This window comes from Pongo abelii, chromosome 7, assembly GCF_028885655.2.
Source record: "Pongo abelii isolate AG06213 chromosome 7, NHGRI_mPonAbe1-v2.0_pri, whole genome shotgun sequence".
In the NCBI taxonomy this organism is placed as follows: domain Eukaryota; kingdom Metazoa; phylum Chordata; class Mammalia; order Primates; family Hominidae; genus Pongo; species Pongo abelii.
The window spans coordinates 107,347,667-107,370,518 of record NC_071992.2 but is presented as its reverse complement, the minus strand read 5'-3'; the positions used below and the strand labels follow the sequence as shown (position 1 = coordinate 107,370,518).

The 22,852-nt window shown below is 35.5% G+C and overlaps 1 non-coding gene across 1 annotated transcript; it reads left to right on the top strand.

The window, feature by feature from the left end:
• Positions 1–16,647: 16,647 nt before the first annotated feature.
• On the top strand, positions 16,648–16,752 carry LOC112134825 (small nucleolar RNA U13). Its single transcript, XR_002916175.1, has one exon. It is a non-coding gene; the product is annotated as a small nucleolar RNA U13 (small nucleolar RNA).
• Positions 16,753–22,852: the final 6,100 nt, after the last annotated feature.

Sequence of the window (22,852 nt, the reverse complement as noted above, 5' to 3'; positions counted from 1 at the left end):
GAATACTTGACCAGTCACACAAACTAGGTCCTGAACAGATGGGTACAAAGGAGAAGTCTCAGAAAATGGCATATATTTATCACTACTATTAATACATTGTATTGCAAACTTATATATGGAATACTTGGCCATTAGAAAGTAGGCAGGACTTTATATGATATATAAGGACATATTTTTTCCAAACAAGAAAAATGTACCCTGCCCAGGACAATTTCTTCTTCCCCTTGGTTTTTTTTTCTGTTTTTTACTAAAGCCCATTATGCCACATCAGATATATTAAAGATAAAATACTCCAAATATAAAAATAAAATCAAGGAGTTAAGAGTACCAAAATTCCATTTCATATGGAGACAAAGGCTTCTTCTTGTTCTTACCACGTAAAGATGCAACTCCAGAACTAGGTCTGGGTCTAGATCCTAGGTCTCCTTAGCCATGACCCAGTCAGCACATTGCTTCAAGGAATGAAAAAAGCTTGAGCTTCTTCTAAGGTTTAGATTGTGCATCCAACACTCAGCACAAAGTGGCAGACACAGTGTTTGTGTTATAGAATCCTAACCATTGACAAGGCTCTGGGATTCAATGAAAGTGTATGGTATTATGCACTGCATATATTCTTGAATTGTCAAGGATGACGGTAATCTAATAGTGAGGATAAATAAATGCTAAAACAGAAAAAATATAGCCACTTATGTATCCATTCATGAAATGCAAGCCATCCATTAAATGCAAGTCACTGGAGAACTAGAAAACTGAAAGGGAAAATTTTAGGTTTTACATGAGCTGTGTATAAATAAAAATAATTGAAACAAGTAATTGAATTGCTATATTTCTATTTACTACTGAATAATGTTATAGATATTAAATATATCATATTTTCTTTTTATACACGTTTCTTGATTAAACAGTCCATCTATGTCTGTGTATAGTTATCATAGTTTGTGTCTTATTTAAAAAGTAAGTTGTTTCTAGGCCGGGCGCAGTGGCTCATGCCTGTAATCCCAGCACTCTGGGAGGCCAAGGAGGGCGGATCACCTGAGGTCAGGAGTTCGAGACCAGCCTGTCCAACATGGCGAAACCCTGTCTCTACTAAGAATACAAAAATTAGCCAGGCATGGTAGCGGGAGCCTGTAATCCCAGCTACTCGGGAGGCTGAGTCAGGAGACTCGCTTAACCCGGGAGGTGGAGGTTGCAGTAAGTTGAGATCGTGCCACTGCACTCCAGCCTGGACAACAGAGTGAGACTCTTTCTCAAAAAAAAAGGAAAAAAAAAAGTAAGTTGCTTCTAATATTTTTAATTTTAAAAAGTACCTCTCACATTAAAATGTAACTATAAAATATTTGAATAACTATAATTTATAGTTGAGACTGTATGCCAACTTTGAACTATTTTGCTTAATGGATTATGTGATTATGTGATTACTGCCTGACATGTCATGTCTTTGAATCATTATAACCATTTGAAAACAAGTATTTCATGTCATATAGAAGAAGCCTATGAATTAGTTTCTGTTGATCACCCATAGGTTAATGATCACTCCAAGCCTATTAATAAGATTCCTACAACTTTGCCAGATAACCTGCAATTTTATGCATTAATTTCTTATAATAAGCACATGTGTTTATTATGATATCATCTTCAGCAAGGCTTTTATATCAGTTTTTCATTCTTTTAAGTTGAGTTATGCCAAGTTGCTTCCTGAAACCAGAACTGATTCTACTTTGTCCAACAAGAATAAAAAAGTCTCAGAATATAAATAGTTTAAAGATACTTTTTTTCCTACTGTAAATGGCACACAGATGGTGCTTAACTGTTCTCTGAATCAATTCCAAAAATGTGCAACATCCTCAATAGGGAGAACTAAAGATGGCTGAGGTTCTATGAAAATCTTTAGAACTTGTGAAGTCTTTTCTAGATTTTAGATTGAAATTTTATTACCTACAAAGTTGTTTGGAGGAAAAAACATTTTCCTAGAAAATGACTTTCAATGACATTTAACAATGTCTAATAAAATATTTTAGTTTACTTTGTACATTATTTCATGGATAGGAAGACTTTAAAAACCCAAATACTTCCAACTTCAACCCCACCCTCTGGCTAGCTTGTATGTTCACAGATGGAGCTTTTAACAATTTTATTTGGATTTCGCTCTTCCTTGAAAGATTTATCATTCTGTTTCCAGAATTCTATGTATCTACATGTTTTATTATCTTGCATTTAATTATTCTCTTCTCTTTCATTTCCCTTCTCATATTTCACACCTTGTCTTTCTTCTTATCCTTATAAAATAGGAAGGTGATCAAAACAAGGTAGAAGCAAGTAAATGAATGGGAGAAATAAAAGAAAGAAAAAGGAGCAAGAGCAGGATCTGTAAATCACATGATTCCCACAGAAGGCCTGGAACCCACCTAATGACTCTCATACACAAGTCCATGTCCACATCCAAAACATGACCTAGGTGATATGCCAGTATTTTCCATTATGAAGTCAAGGATGACTTAGAAAAACATTCCTGGAAATTTGGAGAGCTCAAGAAGCCATAGAAATACATGTCATTCAAATAGAGTAATATTTTGTTAGAGAGTGTCCCAATTGTCAAATGAATATAGAAATTCTGAATTTCCAAAATCAAATTAGGGGCCTATGCTTCCAACATGCAAAAGTTTATGAAGGTTCTAGGCAAGAGGCCAGCATAATTGAGGGTTCATACTACTCGAATCAGCTTTCAAAACTTTCTGAAAATGTGTTTATATACTGAGTATGTTTCTCTTCAATATTACTATGTATCAGTCACTCTACAGGGTTCTATCCTACAAAGATGTGACAAATGGTCCTTGATACCAAGAAATCACTGGCTAGCAGAGTCACAAAGAGCTTCTCTTGTCTTCCCCTAGAAGTTTTACAGCTTTGGTTCTTATGTTTAGATCTATCATTCATAACGTTAATTTTTTTAATTGTGAAAGTTTATATTTTATATAGATATCAAATTATGCCAACACTGTTTGTTGAATAGACTATTCTTTTCCCATTGAATTATTTTATCAAGTTAATTTGAACGTAATTAACACATGTGAGTCTATTTCTGTAGTCTATTCTGTTCCATTGATCTATATGATTGTTCTTATGTCAATACCACATTGTCTTTATTAACGTAGATTTGTACCAAGTAAAGCTAACTGCTAACTCACTGATAACTCAGGCAGTGTAAGTGCCCAGATATTTTTTCTCTTTTTCTAAATTGTATAGGCTATTCTAAATTCTTGATGTTTTCATACGAATTTAAGAATAAACTTGTCAATTCCCCAAAGTAGTCCTGATTTGAATTTGAATGAAAATGCATTAGATCTGCAGATCAATCTGGGAAGTAATATTTTAACAATATTGAGTCAATCAATAAATACATTATATAGTTCTGTTACTTTAGATATTAATTTCAGAAATGTTTAATAATTTTCAAAGCGCATCTCTTGCATATATTTCATTGAAGTGATGAGAAGAATTTCATATTTTTTGATGCTGTTGGATAAAGTATTCTTTTTAAATTTCCATTTTAAATTATTTATCACTAGTATATAAATAAATCAATTGAGTATTAAAATATTAACTTTAAATTTTATGGCCTTGGTAGCTTACACTTATTAGTGTTAGGTTTTTATAAATTTCCATTTGGGTTTTTTTATATTAACAATCATATCATCAGTAAGTGAAGAGCTCACAGTATTTCTATACAATCAGTATGCATTCTCTTGACTTACTGAAGTGACTATGACCTCTAACAATGTTGACTAGATATGGTCATATAGGTTTTTACTATTAAGTAAAAGTACAATATTAACTGTAGATTTAAATATTTTTTGCCTATTTATTCTATTATTGAGAGAAGAGTGTTGAAAATCTCAAACTATAATTGTGCATTTGTCCATTTGTCCTTGCAGTTCTATCATTTTTCTGCTCTATGTATTTTGAAGTACCATTATTAGGTGATTCAAATTTTACCTTTAGGATTGTTAGAATTGTTATGCTTTCCCGATTAATGGACCTTTTTTCACCATGCAATTTCTTTCTTTATCTCTGTTAATATCCATTTTTCTTTGGATTAGTGTTTCATGGTATATATTTTCCATCCTTTTACTTTTGGCCTATTTCATTATATTAAAATAATTTTCTTATAAATAGTATATATTTGAGCCTTTTTTAATCCAATTTGGCCATTTCTACATGTAAATTGTAGTATTTAGACCATTTATATCAAATATACTTTTTGATAGGGTTGGGCTTAAATCCATAATATGGTTGGGATTAAATCTTGCCATTTCTTATCTAGTATTCCATCTGTTCTTCGTTTCATTCTTGCTCTTTTTCTGCCATATTTTGAATTGAGCACTTTAATAATTTCATTTTATCTCCACTATCAGCTTATTAGCTACATATCTTTATTTTTTTCAATTGTTGCTCTGCATTTTACAATATGCTTTGTTAACTTATCATAGCTTACCTTCACATAATAGCATACCACTTTTTACACAACACAAGACCCTTACAACAGTATACTTCTATTTCTTCCTTCCTATTATTTGTACTACTGTCATATATTTTGCTTTTACATAGGTTATTAACCTCACAATATTTTACTATTCTTTTTGTTATAAAGTGTCATTTATCTTTTAAAAAGGTCAAAAGTAAGGGAAAATAATCTTTTATATATTTATCTACATTTTTACCATTTCTGGGGCATATCCATTCCTTTCCGAAGACACAGATTTCCAATTGACCTCATAATATTTCTGTCTATAAGACTTAAATAACATAGCTTGTGGTGCAGGTAAGCTGGTGATAAATTCTCTATTTTGTTTTTAATGTGAAAAGATACATATTTTTTACTTATTTTTAAAAGGGACTTAGTTGGGTATAGAATTATTGGTTGACAAGCTGTTTTGTTTCATTTCTTTACCTAGTTGACATGTCACTTCATTGTTTTTCTCTTTTCTTGTTTTTCTTACTAGCTTTCTGATGAAAAGTCTACTGCCATTATTAACTTTGTTCTTCTCTATATTTTTCTTTTTTCTTTGGGTATTTTCAAGATTTTTTTCTTTATTTTTGTTTCTAAGCAGTTTGATTATGATGTGCCTAGGTATATTTAGCCTGCTAGGGGTTCTTTGAGATTTTTGGAACTGTTGCTTGTTGACTTCAGTAAATTTTGGTGAATTCTTGGCCTGTAACTCTACATGAATTGTTGGGTTCTCACTATTCCCTGTTCTCATTCTGGGATGCCAAGTCTAGGTGTTTTGTAGAGTTTGATAGTGTCCCACATTCCTGGATATTTAATTCTGTTTTCTTCTCCTTTTTCCTACTTGCGTTTCGAGTTGAATTATTTCAAATGACTTATCTTCAAGTTCATTGATTCTTTCCTCTTCTCTGTCTAGTTTACAGATAAGTGCATCAAAGGAATTGTTTCTGTTAAGCATTTTCAATTTACTACTTTTTTATACTTCCCAGCCTTCTACTGAAATTCTGTTAATATTTTGTCTACATTTTTGCTGGATTTTAAAAATATTAATCATAGTTATTTCAAAGACTGCTGAAAATTTTCAACGTCTGGGATATCTCTATTTCCATTTCTACTGACTACTTTGTTTTCTTGCCAATGGGTCATTTTTTTTTTTGTCTGACATAAACACCAGGAAAAAACAAAAACAGGAATGCAAGTAGATATGAATAAACATCAAACATTGTGTGTCAAGAAACAGTAAAGACTGAGATACTATTATTTGTACCCTGAAATTGATATATCTTTTCTTATCTAAGACTGTTAGTGTTAGTAGTTGAGTCAGTCTCACCAATAATTGAAATGGATGAGAGTTTTGTAGTTGCTGTAGTTATTTCAGTGCACTACCAACCTCAAATTTCTCCAATGATGGACCACAGTTTCCTTGTGCTTAGTGTGACATGTGGAGTACTGAAGGTTTTATTTGGTGACTTGATGTTCCTGCTCCACCTTCAGCTTTTCTCAAGCCCTACTCATGACATAAAGTCTCTTTCTGAACTCTTGCCTCTTCCCAAGTGAAGGATTGCTAATGCTTGCTACTCTCTTCTGATATTTCTAGTATGTATATTGTTTATTTCTTATTGCATGTAGTAGAATACTTGAATAATAAAGATCCAACAAAAGTGGATTTTATAGCCACTGAATAATATGATTAGCTACTGGAATTTAAAGTAGATGCTGAATATTTAAAATATATAATTAAATCCAGAACTAGTATAAACTAGAGACAAAGCCTAAACTAAGATTCTTTTTCAATGCCTGATAGACATTTATTTCTTTAGAGTTAATATGCTCTATGTCCAGAAATTACATCATTAAAGATTATGATTTATTAAATTTACCAATAGGCACTTGCATGATAAAATCAATTCAGGTATTAGATTATTAAATCTAAGTCTAGAAAAAAACTCAGAATTTCACATTTGCTTCACACTGGAGGCTGAAATAACCTATCTTGGGCATTCTCTGTGAAAGATAATATAATCCCCTGAAGTTTACACAAATTCCTTGATTATAGATAGTGGCACGAGAAAAATTCAAACTGGATTACTGCCAAATAGAAAGAAAATTAAGGATGGAGTTTTTATTTTTTTTACCCAAATGACTCTAATTTGCTTTTAGACATTTGGTGTTTTAACAAACAAAATGTCCATTAATTCAGGACATCTGGGAAGTGCTTCTGTGCTTGGGACATAAAGTCAAGGATTTTTCTGCCCTGCTATCTTTAACTGGACTATTTGTAATAATGAGGTTCAGATATTCAACATTAGACAAGATAGTCCCAACAAACGACTTACTGAATATTTTGATAAAGGATCTCCCACATGCTTCTTACTGATACATGTTAGTTGACATTATACCCTATTTCCTTCCTTCTTTCTTTCATTATTTTTCGTCATTTTCTTATTTGTTCTTCACTGTAATTTCTGCCAAGCCAGTTTTTACGGTACTACAAAGGAGAGCACTATTTTTAACTTCAGTAACTCAAATACTACTTTCATTATATTTATCTTTTTAAACTACGACATATACCAAAATTTATTTTTAAATTAAATTTAAATAGATTTTAAATTTAGCCTTACCCTAAGCAATTATATATTCATCAAATTAGTGGTTCTCAAACTTTAGTACACATTAGAATCACCTGGAAGGATTGCTGGGCTTCACCTGCAAAGTTTCTGATTCGGTCTATCTGCGGTGGTGCTTGACGATTTGCATTTCTAAGCTTCCAGGTGATACTGTTACTGTTTGGGAACCACATTGTAAAAACTACACTATTTTGTGGTTTTCTTGTGCTTATTACACACACACACACACACACCACTCACTTTGTAGTATACTAATGTATATTCAACATATAACTATTAAAAGTGAAAGGTTGCTTTGTGAACTACCAAAAAATATTCTCACCTATTGTCCTGTTTTTGAAGGAATTTTCCAGCAGATCTCACTCTATTCTCCTGATAAATCATTCTCTATTTAGTTATTTCTACTTCTTCCCTACTTTTTTCCTTTGATTATAAAGCTCTGAATGCCTGTAATGTTATGTATTTGTTTTCACACTGCTATAAAGAACTGCCCGAGGCTGGGTAATTTATAAAGGAAAGGGATACAATTGACTCACAGTTCCACATAGCTGGGGAGGCCTCACGAAACTTACAGTCACGGCGGAAAGGGAAGCAGGTACGTATTAACATGGCAGCAGGCAAGAGAGACGTGCAAGCAGGGGGAATGCCAGATGCTTATAAAACCATCAGATCTCGTGAGAACTCACTATCATGAGAACAGTAACGGGAAAGCTGCCGCCATGATCCTATCATTTCCCACCAAGTCTCTCCCTCAACACCTGGGGATTACAATTCAAGATGAGATTTAGGTGGGGGCTGCAAAGCCTAACCATATCATTTTATCAGCATGCAGATAAAATGTCTCTTGTCATACCCACACATACAGCATTAACATATAGGGGTTTGGGGTTGCTCATTAGTTGTTTCATAAATATACAGGGGTTTGGAGTTGCCCATTAGTTGTAAAAAAAAAAAAGGCTTTGTCTCAAGAAACCTAGAGAAAAGCTTAAAAGTGCCCAATAGGAAGACCAGCGTTCATCATGCTATTTTGCACAGCCCTTCTTTCTCCACCTCTGCCTCAAAATCTAGCTGAATTACATCATTATTTTGAATCTCAAGACGATAGTCTCTTCAACATATTACTTGTAAAGCACTATTTAAGTAATGGATTTGGAGAACAGCATTTAAGGCTGGTTGTTTATTAATATATGTTGCCAGTGAGGACTGTAAGTGCAGATTACACAAATAATATGACTGGGGGATTACTGAGATATCATTCTTCTTTGCATTATTGTCTAATAAACATTATTACTAGTACTGTTCCAACACTTCAATAAAGCCAAGGTCTGCAAAATCAGAAAGGAGATGGAAAATTCAAGATATTTTCTAGAACCATGTCTAAAATAAAGGCACTCAGTATTATATTTTCACATACCATGTGGAAATGCTCACCCTGCTTACTTTCACCCTTAGGATTTTCCTCATGTTGCTCTTCTCATCTGGAATGTCTTCCTTTCTCACCTCTATCAATTCAAACTTGACCTTCGCTTTCAGGCTCAGCTGGAACACCACTTCTTTAACACAGCCTTCATCAATCTTTTATTCCTTGGTACCCCTAAAGCAATTATAGAATGTATTTTAGCACTTGAATTCTGTTGTATATTTTCAACATTCTTTAATTAATATTACATTTTCCTCAACCAAAGCAGGGTGTCCCTCACAGCCCCTATAACTGCACTAAGTATATGCTAAGTGATTCATCTTTGTGTTTATATATTCTAGTGACTCCTAAAGAAATATCTAATTATATTGTTTTCCCTATTATTTAACTATATTTCTTATTTTATTCATGAATAAAAATAGTCTGAGCCAAAATTCTACTGTTAATTCATTCTATCATTCTATGATCATAGATGTTTTATATATGTATATTTTACTTATTGTCTTAATTTTTATTTAATTTACTATGGCCAGCATAATTTTATAGAAAATTTGTATTTTAAGTCAGTCTTTAATATGAAGTCAATTTTTAGATTAGCTACCTAAATGAGTAAATAGACTCTTAATAATTCTGACTCCTTCTAAAATCAAGAAAAATATCCCAAATTTTATATCCATAAGAAATTATAAAACATCATATAATTATACTGCTTTAGAAAAAAATACATAACATCAGGAAAAATACAGTTGTACCCATAAAACATTATATAAGTAGTTTTTTTGCATTTTCCTTTTGTCAACACATCACTTTGGCATCATGTGGACGATGTTAATGTCTATACGGTGCCGACATATTTACGATGACAGCCAATTGACATGTGGGGAAAAAAATTAACATAATTTCTTTTGTACACTTGATGCTAAACAACTGATTCAATTTATTTTTTAACATAGAAAACCATATTAATCAATATTTTGGAAAACATCTATATACTAGTCCCTCAAATTTAGCCTAACAAAAGATGGGGAGGAAGATGACATATACTTCGTCTCTGCCAAAAGGCACCTTGCCTCTTCATAGAAGCTACAGAGGACTCTCTGGCACAGGGAGACAGTTTTTACCACTGTCAGGTCCAGTGGTAGTCTGTTGAGGAGGAGGGGAAAATGCTTTATCGACCACAAAAAGAAATTGTCTCAAGAAGCTTCTACCTTTACAAATAAAAGCTCAACTGAAAACTGTTGTGATACTGAAAGCATGGTAAATTGATTCAGAGAAGGAAACAGAAAACTTTTTTTTTAATCAGAAAAGGACACCATTAAGCATTTTTCCTTTATTTAAAGCTACAGAAATAATATAAAACTAAGCAATCATATATTATATTCTGCTATATTCTAGTTATACCATAACTGTTTTCCTTGCATTTGATAATTCTGATTCGAACCGTTTCCAATGAGGTGTAAAAACATTAAGGCATAGGCTGGGCTCAGTGGCTCACGCCTGTAATCCCAGCACTTTAGAAGGCCAAGGTGGGCGGATCACGAGGTCAGGAGATAGAGACCATGCTGGTCAACATGGTGAAACCCCGTCTCTACTAAAAATACAAAAATTAGCTGGATGTTGTGCCACGTGCCTGTAATCCCAGCTACTCAGGAGGCTGAGGCAGGAGAATCGCTTGAACCAGGTGGTCAGAGGTTGCAGTGAGCCGAGATCGTGCCACTGAACTCCAGCTTGGCAACAGAGTGAGACTACATCTCAAGATAAAATAAAATAAAATAAAATAATAAAATAAAATATAAAATAAAATAATTAAGGTATAAACTCTAAAACCTATTTTCCAGAAAAGTAAAGCCAGTATCTGATGCTAAAGGAAAATAAATTCTGAAGTCAGAAGACTTGAATTCAAGTCTCTGCTTCCTCATTAACCAATTCTCCTTCATCATTAACTACTTAGGTCACCTTGGGCTAGCTGCTTTAATCACCTAAGCCTCAATTCTCCTGTCTATAAAATGAGATTATTAATACCAATTTTATCCTTCTATGATGAGGTCAAATGAAATAAAAGAAATATTTTTGTAAGCCATAGAAAGTAAAAACTAAACAAGAAGTTGGCAGCCCAGATTACCGACTTCTTTGTTGTTGTTATTCATATCCTCAAAGATTAAATGAATCACAGGGCTGCCATGTGCTTTCACATATTCAGTATAACTACAACTCAGTGTCCCCTAAAATATGAATGTTTGGAATCCCACCTTTTTGCAAATGTTTAGTGTCATGTTGGATAAAGCACCTGCATGATTAAGTATTTATTTTCTTTTGAATGTTACTGATGTGTAGGCAGAATCTAAGTACATGTATTTGCGTTTGGTCAAGTAAAAGAAAGGTTTAAAAATGCACAAGGAATGAAGGGTGCTAAGCAAAGATGGCAGTCACATTAATAACTAAACAAACAAACCTACTCCAGTGTAATTCAGCAAGTAATGGTGGACAAGAGTGTCAAATTCATAGAATCTTAAGTGCTGAAAAGAAGCTTAGAAATGAAATCCTTCACCTCCCATCTCATGAGAGAATCCCTCCTGCAATTTCTATGACCAGCCAGATCATTTTCATTACATCCCTACATTCAAGCATTTTCTTCTCCACTCTTTGTTTTGGCTGGCCTCACAGCCATTCTTTAAACTGCATGACAAGTTTTTCTAGGTTCCTTCTGATTTTTTTCTTGGAGGAGATATCAAAGAATCTTTTAGGGAAGGAAGAAAGGAATGGATGGTATGAAATAAACCTCTTCTGCCTGCTATTTAGATTACTTTTCTCATATTAAATATTTTCAAAAGTTATCTCAATCTAAGGTAGATGTACACAATCCCAAATCAAATAAATTTATGCTTGTGAACATATGTGTATCTTCATAATAATTTTTAATTAAATAGAAATTTTTAGTTGATATTGTGATAGTTTTACTATATTAGGTATTTTCAAACTGTTTAGGATTCTGATAGGTATTCGTAAGTACAGCTGGATTTGTTTCATACATTAAATTAACACACATAATGTATTAACATATGTTGAGAAATTAATTTATAAAAATAAGTATTTCCAATTTTAAGTGATTATTATTCTTTGTAGGCTGTAACATCACTGTTCTTCCTCTTGTTCTATTGCCTTTTACTCAAGTGTAATCAAGGCCTTTACTGGAAAGATAAAACTGTAAATGTTTCTATCTACAGGTAGGAAATTTAACACATTTGCTTTGTCAGGAACTGGATAAAGAACAAGAAAAGCTGAACAAAGGAAAACTGTTTTAATGCATATGCTCCAGGCCTCAGAAGACTTTGAAATAAAGTAGCACTTCCTTTTTACTTTTTTTGTTACAAATGTACTTTTGTACAGGCACTCTTTTATGAGGTTTCCTTATCCCAGTACCTCTGGGAATCCTGATACCATTTGTTACATGCTCTCAAGTTATATTTTGGAACTCACCGGTCACTTGGAATACCCCACATCTGTTGCTGGACCATGCCCCCCAGTTGTGAGTTGAGCTTCATTTCATGTATGTCTCAGGGTGCGGGTGGTTCTCCCCTATAAAAGCTTTACTGCAAGTGTAATGGTAAGCTCATCCCTCAACTCTCTAAAGCACAACTGCACTGTGTAATGCTTAATAAGACTTCACTAAAAGAAACCAGGGACGGGAACTGTATCACACAGAAAACTTGAAATTGGTTGTGGTGGCGTTTAGAATCCAAAGTCCCAAGCCACATGTCAGTCATCTCCTGACACCTTTTCATGTTTAGATCTTGACCTGCCTCACTGTGGTGAAAATCAACCTTCCTGCCATTCCTTGTCTCCTCCATTTTATAGAGTCCAGCTTACCTTCTGGCAAAGAGGCAAGGAGAGCTTCCTAAGTACAGTATACATCTTCTCCTGCAGTCTAGACAACTCCCTGAGGTCAGAAAGAAAAGAAACAGCTTTTCCTTCCTCCTGACTCCCCCAGGAGTCCCCAATCTCTTGACTGATTTCCAATCAAGTTTCTGCCCTTAATTGACCTCTCCCCAGCTTGCTTCATGGGGATCATGAATTCTTCTTAGGGAGAACTCCACCCCCTACCCACAGGCATTGGTCTCACCCTAGGCTCCTTTCAGGACGATCCCAAAATACAAAATTACCTGTGTTTTTCCCATAGTGTAGCATGTTAAGCATTGGAAAGCTTCCATGTTGTTGAGGAACCAAGATAGGCAACAAAGCTTCATTTCTGTTTTCAGAATTTTATGAATACATGCTTGCATGGAAAAACTCACAAACATAGACATTCCCTAAGCACAAATGAAGAAACAATAATGCTAACAAAGGCAATCTTAATCAAAACGAAATGACCAAGGACAGCATTTATTATCTCCATCTCAAGTGTCTGCACGTGGGTTACTTTCTGGAGTTTAACACTTTCTCAAGAAGAAAATGTTGGTGCTTTTCTCTAAGTCTGAATAAAAGCCCACAAACGCAGACATTCTCAGAGTATAGTGGGGGATCACTACAAAGAGGAGAAGAGAAAATTCCACCCTAGAAATCAGAAATGAAGTTCCAGTAAATTTTTAAATGGCAGATTCTCCAGTTTTAACAGCAACACAGCAAATATAATAATTACTATATCTGCTATATTAATATCAAACATCAATAGAATACTTTGTTTCCATTATTCTTTTTATTATTACTACTACTACTATTAGAAATACTTGGGATACTGGTATCTATAGAAGACTATCTCTGAACATGAATTTTTAATTATAATTTAGTAAAAATGTATCTTATTAGAATATTCTTACAGTAGTATGAATATGTTTCTATGTAAATATGTTATAATGTTTACTCTAGGTTCATAAAAATGTAAGATAGTAGAATATTTATCACTTGTTCATAATTTTACTAATTTCTTAAAATCATTTGCTAAATTTAAACCTTTAAAAATATTGGATTTTTATTATACCAAGCTTACAAGTAGTCATCATCTCTATTTTATAATAATGTTCTAGGCTGGGTGCAGTGGCTCACACCTGTAATCTCAGCACTTTCGGAGGCTACAGCAAGTGAATCAACTTGAGGTCAGGATTTCAAGACCAGCCTGGCCAACATGGTGAAACTCCATCTCTACTAAAAATACAAGAAATTAGCTGTGGTGTTGCATGCCTGTAATCCCAGCTACTCAGGAGGCTGAGGCAGGAGAATCCCTTGAACCCAGGAGGCAGAGTTTGCAATGAGCCGAGATAATGTCACTCCAGCCTGGGTAACAGAGCAAGATTCTGTCTCAAAAATAAATAAATAAAATAAAATAACGTTCTATATCCATATTTTAAAGTATAAGCATATATTCAAAATATTTTGTCCTTTGAGGTAGGCAGAATTCTAAAATAACTCACAATTAGTAAAACCCTTGTATAATAACCTCCTTTAAATATGGGCAGAACCTAGAACTTGCTTCTAAGTTCCATATTCTAAAAACATGGAAAAGGTGTTAGAATAGTCACTACTTTGATTAGCTTACATTTTATGACAAGAATACAATGGCTTTTCAGACATAATTAAGCTCCATAATCAGTTTTCTGTAAGTTAATTAAAAAGATGTTTACTTGGTGAGCCTAACCTAAACCAGCTCATCTAGTAAAAATCCCATAGAAAAGAGGGTCTAGAGGTAAGGAACTCTCTTTCCCACAGGCTTTGAAAAAGTAAGCTACCACAGATTCTACTGCTCTGAGAAAATTAATACTGCCAACATGAGTTTGGCAGAGGTCATTGAGCCTCAGATGAGACACCAGCTGCAGCTGATACCTTGATTACAGCTTTGTGAGATCCTGAGCAAAGGACCAAGCTATAGCAGCCATTCTCAGACTCCTGACCCACGGAAACTGTGAAATAATTAATGTGTGTTGCTTAAGCCACTATGATTGTAGTAATTTGTCATGCAGCAGTTTAAAAAAACTACTACATCAATAATCAACAAATATTTACTGAGCACCTACTATGTGCCAGTAGCTGTTCTGATATTTGGGATACAACATTGAAAAGAACAGGGAAAGTCTCTGCCTTCAGGAAGTTTCTATTGTGCATTGAGGAAGAAGATCATTGCTATTGTCAATTTAATACAATCACTTTTTTCTTTTCTCTGAGTGATATCCGTTATGTGGATTTTTCCAGTTTCATTAGGTTAACACTAGCTGCTGTCAGCAGATGAATACCCAAACACTGGTGACTTAATAATAAAGCATAATTTTTTCTTTACACAACAATTCAGTGAGAATGTTTGCCACATAACATTCCACATGATGACTCAGGGTGTAGCGCTGCCAGCACCTAAAGGTTCCATGACTTTTGCTTCCAACCGAGGGAAAGGAAAAGCAAAAATAGAGAAGGCACATCTGCTTCTTAATCAACTTGGCTTGGGAGTGGAACACCTCTATTAATATTCCATTTACAGGAGCTAATCTCATGGTGGGAATTGCAGTGTCTGAGCAGCAGCATCTTAGCAGATACTCTGCTTTATAAAAGGTGGGTGGGGGTGTAGATATTTACTAGACATCCACCTGTGTCTGCTGCAATCCTGAGTAGCTGGACATTTGCCTCAGGTAGACAAGACCATATTATAGTCATTGAATCAATGAATGAGTATATTTATGTAAATGTTAACATACTGGGGGGACATATTATGTCAACTGAACCTATAGAGACTATAGTGAATATCAATTGTTTTGGTTAGTGCAACAGCCCTTCCCACTTCTGGTAACACACTGTTTTCACTTTGGTTATAGCCACAAAACCCACTGCCTACCACCAACTGGAAAACACATTGACTAGGCCTAGTCATTCAAAGTGGACTGGACAATTCTTCCAACAGCAACAATAAGTCTCATGAACCAATTGGAGTCAGTTAGGGTTCTCCATGGGGTTTAACACCTTGAAGGATGTAAACAGAGGGCTGCCAGCAGTCATAATGCCTTTCATAAGAACAAGAAGGCCTCATTCGTTAGAAAGGAAGCCTCAGAGACCACAGGAAAAGACCTAGCTCAATGTTACTTTATTTTATTTTCTCACCTTCATCTATCACACATTGACCTAGCCCAATGTTACCTTATTTTATTTTCTCATCTTTGTGTATCACACTCATTCTTACTTATAATTTCCCCTGTCAGATTCCTAAAGAATGGGCAGCAAGAAGAGAAAGGAGCTAATTAACAATGAGGAAAGTGTATGAACAATGGAGCAAGCATGTGGCAGAAGACATTGGCATGGCTGGGTGACAGTGAGGACCAAGGGAGGGAAGGCACAATTGCTCAAAAAAATGTAGTTAAATTAGGAAATGTCTTTAAAGCTGGACTTTAAGATTTTTGGCAAAAGTAGTAATGTGAACGCCTAAAAGAAATAAGAATCATAAAACTTTTGAGTTAAAATGTCACATAGAGATCATTTTATCACCCAAATGTCCATCAATCAATGAGTGGATAAAGAAACTGTGATATATATGTAGCTATATAGTTGTGGTGTGCATATATATATATATACACACACACACATATGTATGTATGTATAATTATATATATATATAATGAAATACTACTCAGCCATAAAAAGGGATGAATTAACAGCATTCACGGCAACCTGGATGGGATTAGAGACTATTATTCTAAGTGAAGTAACTCAGGAATGGACAACCAAATATCATATGTTCTCACTCACAGGTTGGAGCTAAGCTAAAAGGATGCAAAGGCATAAGAATGATACAATGGACTTTGAAGACTCGGAGGGCAGAAATGGTGGGAAGGGGATGAGGGATAAAAGGCTACAAATGGGGTTCATTGTATACTGCTTGGGTGATGGGTACACCAAGATGTTACAAATCACCACTCAAAAACCTACTCATGTAACCGACTACCACCTGTTCCCCCAAAACCTATGGAAATTAAAATTTTTTAAAAATGAAATTAAAAAAGAGTTCATTTTGTTAAACACCTTTATTCTCTGGAAAATTAATTCCAAGTTCAGAGGTCAACATTGGGTAGCTGGAGGGTAACCTGGCACCCTTGTGGGAAAATGAAAAAGCAAAAAATGGAGTAGTGATCTTTTTTCCAGTTAATAAGTGTGATGAATGGGTTGTCACGCACATGTATGAGTTGTGCCTTCCTCAAACCTTGTTACGACATCGGCACATTACCTATCTGACATGAAAAAAAACAAAAAGGAATAATTCAGGTGATGTCAGAGTGGGCTTGGAAAGCAGCCCTGAAGAAAAGGAGGTGGCTATGAAAAGCATTCCATATGGAGTACTGACGTGAGGGAAAGCCACATGCACTGAGATTTCAGGTGAGGAAATGGAGGGAGGTGATACCACTAACTAAAACGGAGACTTGAGTGAGGGTGCCAGTTCTAGGGAAATATCATACATTCTATTTTAGATGTATACATTTAGAGTATGTTGAGTTTCTGAATATAGCATATCACACAGGATAACTTTCATATTGTATATCACCCAGGAGAACAAGTTATAGATGATATATTCTGGGCTAAGAATTATAATAAGTGATTTACAGATATCAAATTTAATCCTCACAACAGCCCTTGGAGGGCTTAACAGGCTGGTTTGGCAGCTTTGCCTTAAGACACAACTACCAAGGGCCAGGTCTGGGAGTAAAGCCAAGGTTCAGGTAACTACCAAGCTCATTCTCTCAACAATGATGTCTCCCATCATTCTGCCTTCCTGAAGATATTTTGGAGGCATAACAAACATGATTCAGCGGGTAACTTCATATGAGGCCTAAAGAAAGCAGAAGAGTCAAATACTTCCAAAGTAGGGGTAGACATATGAATTTTTAAATCACTCATACAGAAATGATCATGGATGGTTTGAAAAAGACATTGATCATGTCTCATGTTGCAACAATGTGGTGGAAAAGAGTATGAGGCAAAAACAAGGCCCTGAGCACCCATATCCATAATTAGATTCTACACAGACAAAAGGGGCTAATCAGGCAGAACCAGGACACTCAGAAATAGAGGATTCAGACGTAGCAGGTTTTAAAATATACTGTATCTTAGAAACACAAATTTAAAGAAGATGGATTTGATGACTCAGGTCAAATGCAACAGAAAGATCAAGCTAGAATGGTGAAAAAAATAATTTGGTCATTACTATGCCGTGGTGACTATGGAGGAGGCAGTTCTACTAGTAACATGGAGCCAGTTTGTGATGGCTAAAGAGAAATGGAAACAAGGACACTGGGTCTAACCCTGCATTTCACGTGGATTTTTTCTACCTACTTCTATATCATCTAATAACTGCATACAACATGTATGGCTACATTTGACACTCTCATCAAAATATTCACTTCATTTAGCATTTGATTTCTTGCGAGGTTCTGCTTGCTATTCTTAGGTCATGTTAGTCCACAGGCATCTGCATGCTCTAAAAAGGCCAGACATTGCTGTCTATGTTCTAAATCACAGTGACTTAGGCAGAAATCCATTACCAGGGAAAACAGTGGGAAAGAGCTGTGTAGCGATAAAGGAAAGAGGACAGAGTCAATAGAGTTTTTTCAAAGGAATTCCTTCCTTTCCTCACTGTTACCTGTCTGGCCACAAATCACTCACAGTCAGACTGAACTGAGCTTACATGAGCTGGCTTTCTGGCAGAGTCCAGATTTGTGCCCCTTCTCAAAGGGGGAATAACTGGGCCTGCTGCAGAAGCAGCTCTCCTTTCGAATTTCAACATGGAATTTTTATGCAATTGTGCTCGCTCCTCTTTGGTGTTATAAAACAGTCAAGCAAGATGAATATGGCTGGTAATTTATACTAGGAACTTGCATTGAATTATACTTGGATGACTTATTAAATGAAGGATATTATCAATATTACATCTGTCATAAATGAAAAACTCCACGTTTGAATGGATTAGATCCATTCATTGTTTTATGGGCACACTGGCCTCCAGAGAGAGTCACAAATCCAAATGATGTCCCTGAGTGATGGATTTTATGTTCTCTTCCTTAGGCATTGCTAAAAGATGTGTGAAATCCTTATGTAAAGTGAGGGTTCCCCTTTGGCCAAGCATCAAAAGAGACTTTCATAGAAAAGTTTCATGAGACTACCTGGAAATGTTCCTATCCAGCTGCAATGAGCATGAAAGGCAAGGCGGTAAATGGCAGCTAGATAAATGTGACTTCATATAAACAGAAGTACATGAAACCTCTTTTTTCCTTACTAGTCCATATAAAATTGTTTGCTAAAAGAGCCTGGATTTGGAAGTCTAGGCTTCCTCCACTCAGTGAATATTGGTTAACTCATCCATTGTGCTTTGAAACAAAGCCCGGGAAATTAAAAACTGCAACATTTTCCTCATTTCCTTAGCCAAATTCCCTATTATGTATTATATTTCTCTTTGATTTGTCATGCTTAATCTCTCTTTGGTGAACTATAATATCTTCCATACAAAACCCAATCCGCTATGTTCAAACTCAAGTCTAAAATAAAAAATGGATGACTATCATTATTCTAAGGGCTTTACACATCCTCTTTTATTTAATCCAGAGAACCTCTATGAAGTAGGTTATATTATTATACTAATTTTTAGATAAGAACTTGAGTAGCAGAAAAAGATTTTTAAACTACCTAATGTAAATGCTTCAGAACTCTAGAACCCTCACTCTTAAATATTAAATGTAATTCACCATAAAAGCACTCATACAAGAACATTTCCCAGAGTGCATGTACATTATGCTACTGATTGAAATGGCTCATCAAGTGCCCAGTGCAACCCATGGAAAGGGAATCTCGCCAAGGCATATTTTTTTGTGAAATTTCACAAGAGGGGTAAGGAGGAGTAACTAAAATTTCAGAGAAAATAAACATCACCTTACAAAGGAATGGAGAGGCATATGACATATCGCATTTTAACAGCAAGTTTCAATGCTAGAAGCTCATAAAGAATATTCTCAAATTTTGGAGAGGAAGTAAATTTTAACCTAGAATTATATGCCTAGCCAGACCATTAATCAGCAGACAGCAGGACTAAAAACATTTACGAACAGGGTGCAGTGGCTCACGCCTGTAATTCCAGCACTTTGGGAAGCTGAGGCAGATCACCTGAGGTCAGGAGTTCAAGACCAGCCTGGCCAACATGGAGAAACCCTGTCTCTACTAAAACTACAAAAAAAAAAAAAAAATTAGCTGGCTGTGGTGGTGCATGCCTGTAATTCCAGCTACTTGGGAGGCTGAGGCAGGATAATTGCTTAAACCCAGAAGCCAAAGGTAGCAGTGAGCCGAGATTGTGGCACTGTACTCCAGCCTGGGCGACAGAGTGAGACTCTCTCTCTCTCTGTCACACACACACACACTCACACACACACAAACACACACACACACACACACACACACACACACACGAAAAGCATTTACAGACAAGCATAGATATTTTACCTATGTATTCTTTCTTAGGAAGCTACTTGAGGGTGAACTGCAACAACGTTTTGTTGCTAATGATTAAACCCAGAGAGAGGAAGGCACAGGATTAAGGAAGTAATAACTGCAACAACTGAGACCACCAACAGGGCATTCTTGGAACAGAATTTTTGCAGGGATGTCCGTGCCACAGGCCTGGGGAACACCAGGACTTGGAACAAGGATAACAAAGAGCTTCGGGAGGAAGTTCACTAAGGAGAACAGTAATTCATTAGAATATTTTAAAATGAAGGCATATTTGTAAAGAAACAAATTAGCTGTGGTGTTGCATGCCTGTAATCTCAGCTACTCAGGAGGCTGAGGCAGGAGAATGGCGTGAACCCGGGAGGCGGAACTTGCAGTGAGCCGAGCTCACGCCACTGCACTCCAGCCTGGGCGACAGAGCGAGACTCCGTCTCAAAAAAAAAAAAAAAAAAGAAATACAACAAGAACGTCTCTTAACTGGCAATTACAGCTGTTTCAAAATTACTTTTGGATTCCTTCCCCAGTGCACTCATCATATCATTCATTCCTCTTTCTGAAACACCCCTTCTTTTCTTTCTCCAAGCCATTGGCTTAAAATATCTCCTTTTACTTTTGTTTCTTTACAAATATCCTTCATTTTACTCTGATTTTCTGACTAGGCCACCTTCAAAGTATCTTTCTTGCAATCACCTTTTTTTCTGGCTGAGAAGGGGCCTCCTTGTGGGTACTGCACGGAGGAGGAGGAAGGATGCTGGAAAGACCTCCTTCCTGCACCCATCTCCACCTTTGGGAGGTCACCTCCAGCCCCACCAGCCAGAGGAGAAGGAGTCTAGGTTCCTAAACAGGATCAGCCAAACTGGCCCAGATATACAGAAACTCTTTCTGGAAGTTTCTAAGTCTATGTTGTGTATTTTTGGAGGGACTTGGAGAGAGAGAGGAATGGGGAGAGACAGCTTTAACAAAGGAACCAACATTAAAACTTAAGAGTAGGAGTTAGGCCAAGTGAGAAGTAGGGAAAAATTTTCAGGCTGAGGGAACAGGTTGGCAAGAAATGAGGAGACCATATCACATTCCAGAAACTGATAAAAAGTTCTGTGTGATTAGGTTGGGAAAGATCTCAATTCATGTGTGAAAAACACACCGAAAAGGAGAAGAGCAATTCAGAAAATCTTTGCTGGAGGAACGGACGTTCCAAACCTGAAGTATTCATTCCATGTGAAATAGTTCTGAATCCATGCCCAAATATTTAGATGTTCCAATATAAAACAAAATAAGAAAACAGAACAAAAACACATGAACAGAGAAACAAGAATGTACGTAGAAATCCACAAAGCAAGAAAAATGGTGGAAAGCAAATATGATCACACTGAGTAAGGACAATTTCCATTGTGTTCAAACATGATAAAAATTAGCTATAGATTTGGAAGACTGAAATCAAATTTGGAGCTTTTATAAATTAATTTTGTATTATAAAAGTCATGACTGTTGTATATTCATATTTGAAACCAATCATGGTAGCATTGGTGACCCACAGGGTACCCAGGGCTGTGGCTTCAAGTGATATTCAGTGGAGAGAGTGTATACTGGGGTCATGTCAGAAAATAGATGGCCCCTTCACAATCACAGTTCATAAAACAATGGCTGGGCCAATACATAGAGACCCAAAGTGAGGTTCACTATACTAGGGCAGAGAATTTAAGTTACAGTCAAAATAATAAAATCTTAAAAATCGTTCAAAGAAAATTATAACTGCCTTCTGAAATTTGAAGAATGAGAGCCAGGAAAAAAAATATGGATTAATTTTGGACATTGTCCAATCTTCACCAGTATTGCATCAAATGAACTGTGTTTCTTAGTTGAGTGGTGTGTGAGCATGTGAGTTTTTCACATGGAAGTTGCATTGCTGGTAATATTTTTCTTATTAATCATGTACCATATATTTTGGCTGCCTTTGTACTCTGCTACTCTTCTATAATCGTGAGATGTGAGATTAAGCTTATCAGAGAAGTGTGACAGCCACCACTGTTGACAAGGTAGGCTCAAACACTTTACAGGAGGTCCTATACCCTCCAGAAGGAGACACAATGGACTTCAATTAATATCAAAGTCACAGTCAGAGAGAGTGTAGCTTTTAGTAAGAATAAGTGACAGAGATGTAGAGAAAAGAAGGCCAGGAGGAGGCAGTTTAGGGTTTAAGTAGCATTAGAAGCTTTTGAGAAGCACCTACAGGGAATGGATTTTTACTGTGCTGGAGGTTTTGGGACAAACATTAGTATGAAAAATAAAACGTGCATGCAATCTCGGCATTTATTCCTCGAAAATGTAAGTACTTGATAATTCAGTGAATTGAGGCCTCAGGCATTTTTCCTTCCCTTAGAAACGTAATTAACAATTGTTATCACTGAAATAAAATGACTACTAAATACTTTTACGGTATTCACGAGATAACTATATACAAAGGCTCTAGGATAGAGTGTCTCCCTTTGAAATAATGACAGAATGAAAAATAAAGCAGACTAAAGAGTAGTTATATCTTAAAAAGAAAAAAGAGAAGACACACAAACACCAGTTCTACTACTTTTTTCTTATTTCAAATATATGATAAATTACTTCTACAAAATTAAAGAAGTACAGATTAGCAAAACAGTACATAGGGTTTCTAAAACACAAATTTGAATCATATAATAATTAGCTTTATAGTGTGATTTTTCATGTAAAGCATACCATACATATACTTATTTTATTAACTAATATTACACAAAATAATTTTTAACAATAGCATACTACTCCGTTCTATGTACATCCCATAATTAATATTACCAGTATCTAGAGTTGAAAATTTGGCTT